The sequence below is a fragment of the Perca fluviatilis genome, chromosome 18, assembly GCF_010015445.1.
Source record: "Perca fluviatilis chromosome 18, GENO_Pfluv_1.0, whole genome shotgun sequence".
NCBI classification, from domain to species: Eukaryota; Metazoa; Chordata; class Actinopteri; order Perciformes; family Percidae; genus Perca; species Perca fluviatilis.
This window is the reverse complement of record NC_053129.1, coordinates 8,801,765-8,809,264: the sequence shown is the minus strand read 5'-3', so window position 1 is coordinate 8,809,264 and position 7,500 is coordinate 8,801,765. Positions and strand designations below refer to the sequence as shown.

The following is a 7,500-nucleotide window of genomic DNA, read 5'->3' as shown; positions in this document are numbered from 1 at the left end:
GGGCAAGTAACTTAATAATAAAAGTTACATGATTAAAATTTAAAAATAAGAAATTTGGGTGTTGTGGGAAAGTTGACTGTGATTTTTGCATTAATCCCCATTAATGCAACAAGGTCTGGACAACACACTGTGCTATACAAATTTGCTCAAATGTTTAGATCCTTCTCAATTGCTGAGTAAAGCTGGACTTTAGTAAAGTACACAGAGATGTTACTGTATTTGTTACATTCTTTAATTTTTTCTTTCAGTGTATCTTTTACAGACTATACCATAATACCTGATGGAGATGCCGGGGATTGAACCCGGGGCCTCATACATGCAAAGCATGCGCTCTACCACTGAGCTACATCCCCTGAATCATTTCAGATGTTTTTGACTTTTTTCTGAGATCCCTGAATAAAAGAAGAGACCTGGGTAAAACATGTCATGTCAATGTTGTAAATGGCCTTAAAACCTGTAAATGCAACTGCACTGGTTGGAAATCAAACCTGGGCAAAATACTTGCACTGCTATGTCATCAATCATAGTTGTAAAGTAGCACATTGTTTGCCTTTCTGCTTACTTCTTGACAAATAAAGCACACAACGCAGAAATCGAACTCGCGATGGCTGGGAATCAAACCCAGGTCAACTGCTTGGAAGGCAGCTATGCTCACCACTATACCACCATCGCAGGTCTTAAGAAAGAGTATTCACTGCAAATCATGCAACTCATCTGGGTTTTGAGACTGACAATATATGCATTGGTGAAGACGGGTGGCTTCCAGTGCCTATGAGATAATACATCTGCACTCTGGTATAATGTGATGTGTCATTGGTGTGCTACCACTTTTAAAGGAAGACTTTCATAGTCGGCAGGATTTGACATGCGCGGGATGGATTTCCAATGGATTTCTAGTCCATCGCCTTTTTTTGGGTGTTGTGGGAAAGTTGACTGTGATTTTTGCATTAATCCCCATTAATGCAACAAGGTCTGGAAAACCCACTGTGCTATACAAATTTGCTCAAATGTTTAGATCCTTCTCAATTGCTGAGTAAAGCTGGACTTTAGTAAAGTACACAGAGATGTTACTGTATTTGTTACATTCTCTAATTTTTTCTTTCAGTGTATCTTTTACAGACTATACCATAATACCTGCTGGAGATGCCGGGGATTGAACCCAGGGCCTCATACATGCGAAGCATGCGCTCTACCACTGAGCTACATCCCCTAAAACGTTCGAGATGTTTTTGACTTTTTTCTGACATCCCTGAATAAAAGAAGAGACCTGGGTAAAACATGTCATGTCAATGTTGTAAATGGCCTTAAAACCTGTAAATGCAACTGCACTGGTTGGAAATCAAACCTGGGCAAAATACTTGCACTGCTATGTCATCAGTCATAGTTGTAAAGTAGCACATTGTTTGCCTTTCTGCTTACTTCTTGACAAATAAAGCACACAACAGCAAGTAATCCACGCGATGGCTGGGAATCAAACCCAGGTCAACTGCTTGGAAGGCAGCTATGCTCACCACTATACCACCATCGCAGGTCTTAAGAAAGAGTATTCACTGCAAATCATGCAACCCATCTGGGTTTTGAGACTGACAATATATGCATTGGTGAAGACGGGTGGCTTTCAGTGCCTGCGAGATAATACATCTGCACTCTGGTATAATGTGATGTGTCATTGGTTTGCTACCACTTTTAAAGGAAGACTTTGTAGTCGGCAGGATTTGACATGCGCGGGATGGATTTCCAATGGATTTCTAGTCCATCGCCTTAAACCCCACCCCACATTAAAAAAAAAAAAAAAAAAAAAAATTTGGGTGTTGTGGGAAAGTTGACTGTGATTTTTGCATTAATCCCCATTAATGCAACAAGGTCTGGAAAACCCACTGTGCTATACAAATTTGCTCAAATGTTTAGATCCTTCTCAATTGCTGAGTAAAGCTGGACTTTAGTAAAGTACACAGAGATGTTACTGTATTTGTTACATTCTTTAATTTTTTCTTTCAGTGTATCTTTTACAGACTATACCATAATACCTGCTGGAGATGCCGGGGATTGAACCCGGGCCTCATACATGCGAAGCATGCGCTCTACCACTGAGCTACATCCCCTAAAACATTTGAGATGTTTTTGACTTTTTCTGAGATCCCTGAATAAAAGAAGAGACCTGGGTAAAACATGTCATGTCAATGTTGTAGTAATGGCCTAAAAACCTGTAAATGCAACTGCACTGGTTGGAAATCAAACCTGGGCAAAATACTTGCACTGCTATGTCATCAATCATAGTTGTAAAGTAGCACATTGTTTGCCTTTCTGCTTACTTCTTGACAAATAAAGCACACAACAGCAAGAAATCCGACTGCGATGGCTGGGAATCGAACCCAGGTCAACTGCTTGAAGGGCAGCTATGCTCACCACTATACCACCGCCGCGGGTTTTAAGAAAGAGTATTCACCGCAAATCATGCAACTCATCTGGGTTTTGAGACTGACAATATATGCATTGGTGAAGACGGGTGGCTTCCAGTGCCTATGAGATAATACATCTGCACTCTGGTATAATGTGATGTGTCATTGGTGTGCTACCACTTTTAAAGGAAGACTTTCATAGTCGGCAGGATTTGACATGCGCGGGATGGATTTCCAATGGATTTCTAGTCCATCGCCTTTTTTGGGTGTTGTGGGAAAGTTGAAGTGGTTATTTTTGCATTAATCCCCATTAATGCAACAAGGTCTGGAAAACCCACTGTGCTATACAAATTTGCTCAAATGTTTAGATCCTTCTCAATTGCTGAGTAAAGCTGGACTTTAGTAAAGTACACAGAGATGTTACTGTATTTGTTACATTCTCTAATTTTTTCTTTCAGTGTATCTTTTACAGACTATACCATAATACCTGCTAGAGATGCCGGGATTGAACCCAGGGCCTCATACATGCAAAGCATGCGCTCTACCACTGAGCTACATCCCCTAAAACGTTCGAGATGTTTTTGACTTTTTTCTGACATCCCTGAATAAAAGAAGAGACCTGGGTAAAACATGTCATGTCAATGTTGTATGTAGGCCTTAAAATCTGTAAATGCAACTGCACTGGTTGAAAATCAAACCTGGGCAAAATACTTGCACTGCTATGTCATCAATCATAGTTGTAAAGTAGCACATTGTTTGCCTTTCTGCTTACTTCTTGACAAATAAAGCACACAACAGCAAGAAATCCTCGCGATGGCTGGGAATCAAACCCAGGTCAACTGCTTGGAAGGCAGCTATGCTCACCACTATACCACCATCGCAGGTCTTAAGAAAGAGTATTCACTGCAAATCATGCAACCCATCTGGGTTTTGAGACTGACAATATATGCATTGGTGAAGACGGGTGGCTTCCAGTGCCTATGAGATAATACATCTGCACTCTGGTATAATGTGATGTGTCATTGGTTTGCTACCACTTTTAAAGGAAGACTTTCGTAGTCGGCAGGATTTGACATGCGCGGGATGGATTTCCAAAGGATTTCTAGTCCATCGCCTTAAGCACTCCAATGGATTTCTAGTCCATCGCCTTAACCACTCGGCCATGACAACCCCGAAAGTGGGGCTATACCAATTTGCTCGAATGTGTATAACAGTATGTATAGCGTCAGAGTATAACGTCACAGGAAGAAATTGACTGCGATGGCTGGGAATCAAACCCATGTCAACTGCTTGGAAGGCAGCTATAACCTTCTCAATTGGTTAAAAAACTGCAATGCACTGGCTGTGTCTGCAGACCCTAGTGGAGGCCGCTTGCTTTTTTGATATGCTCCCTTATTTGTACCGTAACAGAGATCTAACGTTTTATCAAACCTGGTTGGGCAAGTAACTTAATAATAAAAGTTACTTAAGGAATTTTCTAGGAACACATGATTACAATTTAAAAATAAGAAGTTTGGCTGTTGTGGGAAAGTTGACTGTGATTTTTGCATTAATCCCCATTAATGCAACAAGGTCTGGACAACCCACTGTGCTATATAAATTTGTAATGTTTTATCAAACCTGGTTGGGCAAGTAACTTAATAATAAAAGTTACATGATTAAAATTTAAAAATAAGAAATTTGGGTGTTGTGGGAAAGTTGACTGTGATTTTTGCATTAATCCCCATTAATGCAACAAGGTCTGGACAACCCACTGTGCTATACAAATTTGCTCAAATGTTTAGATCCTTCTCAATTGCTGAGTAATGCTGGACTTTGGTAAAGTACACAGAGATGTTACTGTATTTGTTACATTCTCTAATTTTTTCTTTCAGTGTATCTTTTACAGACTATGCCATAATACCTGCTGGAGATGCCGGGGATTGAACCCGGGGCCTCATCATGCGAAGCATGCGCTCTACCACTGAGCTACATCCCCTGAATCATTTGAGAGGTTATTGACTTTTTTCTGACATCCCTGAATAAAAGAAGAGACCTGGGTAAAACATGTCATGTCAATGTTGTAAATGGCCTTAAAACCTGTAAATGCAACTGCACTGGTTGGAAATCAAACCTGGGCAAAATACTTGCACTGCTATGTCATCAATCATAGTTGTAAAGTAGCACATTGTTTGCCTTTCTCTTTACTTCTTGACAAATAAAGCACACAACAGCAAGAAATCGACTGCGATGGCTGGGAATCAGAACCCAGGTCAACTGCTTGAAAGGCAGCTATGCTCACCACTACACCACCAGCGAGGTCTTACGAAAGAGTATTCACTGCAAATCATGCAACTCATCTGGGTTTTGAGACTGACAATATATGCATTGGTGAAGACGGGTGGCTTCCAGTGCCTATGAGATAATACATCTGCACTCTGGTATAATGTGATGTGTCATTGGTGTGCTACCACTTTTAAAGGAAGACTTTCATGTTCGGCAGGATTTGACATGCGCGGGATGGATTTCCAATGGATTTCTAGTCCATCGCCTTTTTGGGTGTTGGTAAGTTGATGTGTTTATTTGCATTAATCCCCATTAATGCAACAAGGTCTGGAAAACCCACTGTGCTATACAAATTTGCTCAAATGTTTAGATCCTTCTCAATTGCTGAGTAAAGCTGGACTTTAGTAAAGTACACAGAGATGTTACTGTATTTGTTACATTCTCTAATTTTTTTCTTTCAGTGTATCTTTTACAGTACTATACCATATCATAATACGTGCCGGATGGATGCGGGGTTGAACCCGGGGCCTCATACATGCGAAGCATGCGCTCTACCACTGAGCTACATCCCCTTAATCATTTGAGAGGTTTTTGACTTTTTTCTGAGATCCCTGAATAAAAGAAGAGACCTGGGTAAAACATGTCATGTCAATGTTGTAAATGGCCTTAAAACCTGTAAATGCAACTGCACTGGTTGGAAATCAAACCTGGGCAAAATACTTGCACTGCTATGTCATCAATCATAGTTGTAAAGTAGCACATTGTTTGCCTTTCTGCTTACTTCTTGACAAATAAAGCACACAACAGCAAGTAATCCACTGCGATGGCTGGGAATCAAACCCAGGTCAACTGCTTGGAAGGCAGCTATGCTCACCACTATACCACCATCGCAGGTCTTAAGAAAGAGTATTCACTGCAAATCATGCAACCCATCTGGGTTTTGAGACTGACAATATATGCATTGGTGAAGACGGGTGGCTTCCAGTGCCTATGAGATAATACATCTGCACTCTGGTATAATGTGATGTGTCATTGGTTTGCTACCACTTTTAAAGGAAGACTTTCGTAGTCGGCAGGATTTGACATGCGCGGGATGGATTTCCAATGGATTTCTAGTCCATAGCCTTTTTTGGGTGTTGTGGGAAAGTTGACTGTGATTTTTGCATTAATCCCCATTAATGCAACAAGGTCTGGAAAACCCACTGGTGCTATACAAATTTGCTCAAATGTTTAGATCCTTCTCAATTGCTGAGTAAAGCTGGACTTTAGTAAAATATACAGAGATGTTACTGTATTTGTTACATTCTCTAATTTTTTCTTTCAGTGTATCTTTTACAGACTATACCATAATACCTGCTAGAGATGCCGGGGATTGAACCCAGGGCCTCATACGTACAAAGCATGCGCTCTACCACTGAGCTACATCCCCTAAAACTTTTGACATGTTTTTGACTTTTTCTGACATCCCTGAATAAAAGAAGAGACCTGGGTAAAACATGTCATGTCAATGTTGTAAACGGCCTTAAAATCTGTAAATGCAACTGCACTGGTTGAAAATCAAACCTGGGCAAAATACTTGCACTGCTATGTCATCAATCATAGTTGTAAAGTAGCACATTGTTTGCCTTTCTGCTTACTGTCTTGACAAATAAAGCACACAACAGCAAGAAATCGACTGCGATGGCTGGGAATCAAACCCAGGTCAACTGCTTGGAAGGCAGCTATGCTCACCACTATACCACCATCGCAGGTCTTAAGAAAGAGTATTCACTGCAAATCATGCAACTCATCTGGGTTTTGAGACTGACAATATATGCATTGGTGAAGACGGGTGGCTTCCAGTGCCTATGAGATAATACATCTGCACTCTGGTATAATGTGATGTGTCATTGGTGTGCTACCACTTTTAAAGGAAGACTTTCATAGTCGGCAGGATTTGACATGCGCGGGATGGATTTCCAATGGATTTCTAGTCCATCGCCTTTTTTTGGGTGTTGTGGGAAAGTTGACTGTGATTTTTGCATTAATCCCCATTAATGCAACAAGGTCTGGGACAACACACTGTGCTATACAAATTTGCTCAAATGTTTAGATCCTTCTCAATTGCTGAGTAAAGCTGGACTTTAGTAAAGTACACAGAGATGTTACTGTATTTGTTACATTCTTTAATTTTTTCTTTCAGTGTATCTTTTACAGACTATACCATAATACCTGATAGAGATGCCCGGGGATTGAACCCAGGGCCTCATACATGCGCAAAGCATGCGCGCTACCACTGAGCTACATCCCCTAAAACTTTTGAGATGTTTTTGACTTTTTCTGAGATCCCTGAATAAAAGAAGAGACCTGGGTAAAACATGTCATGTCAATGTTGTAAATGCGCCTTAAAACCTGTAAATGCAACTGCACTGGTTTGAAATCAAACCTGGGCAAAATACTTGCACTGCTATGTCATCAATTATAGTTGTAAAGTAGCACATTGTTTGCCTTTCTGCTTACTTCTTGACAAATAAAGCACACAACAGCAAGAAATCCACTGCGATGGCTGGGAATCAAACCCAGGTCAACTGCTTGGAAGGCAGCTATGCTTACCACTATACCACCATCGCAGGTTTTAAGAAAGAGTATTCACTGCAAATCATGCAACTCATCCGGGTTTTGAGACTGACAATATATGCATTGGTGAAGACGGGTGGCTTCCAGTGCCTATGAGATAATACATCTGCACTCTGGTATAATGTGATGTGTCATTGGTGTGCTACCACTTTTAAAGGAAGACTTTCATAGTCGGCAGGATTTGACATGCGCGGGATGGATTTCCAATGGATTTCTAGTC

The 7,500-nt window shown here is 40.7% G+C and overlaps 13 non-coding genes across 13 annotated transcripts; all 13 read right to left on the bottom strand.

Annotated features, from left to right (window-relative positions):
* Window positions 1–281: 281 nt before the first annotated feature.
* trnaa-ugc lies at window positions 282–353 on the bottom strand. The gene has a single exon. It is a non-coding gene; the product is annotated as a tRNA-Ala (tRNA).
* Window positions 354–600: 247 nt separating this feature from the next.
* On the bottom strand, window positions 601–672 carry trnag-ucc. Its single transcript has one exon. It is a non-coding gene; the product is annotated as a tRNA-Gly (tRNA).
* A 466-nt stretch (window positions 673–1,138) lies between these two features.
* Window positions 1,139–1,210, bottom strand: trnaa-cgc. Its single transcript has one exon. It is a non-coding gene; the product is annotated as a tRNA-Ala (tRNA).
* Window positions 1,211–1,456: 246 nt separating this feature from the next.
* Window positions 1,457–1,528, bottom strand: trnag-ucc. Its single transcript has one exon. It is a non-coding gene; the product is annotated as a tRNA-Gly (tRNA).
* Window positions 1,529–2,031: 503 nt separating this feature from the next.
* Window positions 2,032–2,102, bottom strand: trnaa-cgc. Its single transcript has one exon. It is a non-coding gene; the product is annotated as a tRNA-Ala (tRNA).
* A 249-nt stretch (window positions 2,103–2,351) lies between these two features.
* Window positions 2,352–2,423, bottom strand: trnae-uuc. Its single transcript has one exon. It is a non-coding gene; the product is annotated as a tRNA-Glu (tRNA).
* A 467-nt stretch (window positions 2,424–2,890) lies between these two features.
* On the bottom strand, window positions 2,891–2,961 carry trnaa-ugc. The gene has a single exon. It is a non-coding gene; the product is annotated as a tRNA-Ala (tRNA).
* Window positions 2,962–3,208: 247 nt separating this feature from the next.
* trnag-ucc lies at window positions 3,209–3,280 on the bottom strand. Its single transcript has one exon. It is a non-coding gene; the product is annotated as a tRNA-Gly (tRNA).
* Window positions 3,281–4,306: 1,026 nt separating this feature from the next.
* trnaa-cgc lies at window positions 4,307–4,377 on the bottom strand. Its single transcript has one exon. It is a non-coding gene; the product is annotated as a tRNA-Ala (tRNA).
* A 1,106-nt stretch (window positions 4,378–5,483) lies between these two features.
* trnag-ucc lies at window positions 5,484–5,555 on the bottom strand. Its single transcript has one exon. It is a non-coding gene; the product is annotated as a tRNA-Gly (tRNA).
* A 466-nt stretch (window positions 5,556–6,021) lies between these two features.
* trnat-ugu lies at window positions 6,022–6,093 on the bottom strand. The gene has a single exon. It is a non-coding gene; the product is annotated as a tRNA-Thr (tRNA).
* Window positions 6,094–6,340: 247 nt separating this feature from the next.
* Window positions 6,341–6,412, bottom strand: trnag-ucc. Its single transcript has one exon. It is a non-coding gene; the product is annotated as a tRNA-Gly (tRNA).
* A 789-nt stretch (window positions 6,413–7,201) lies between these two features.
* Window positions 7,202–7,273, bottom strand: trnag-ucc. The gene has a single exon. It is a non-coding gene; the product is annotated as a tRNA-Gly (tRNA).
* Window positions 7,274–7,500: the final 227 nt, after the last annotated feature.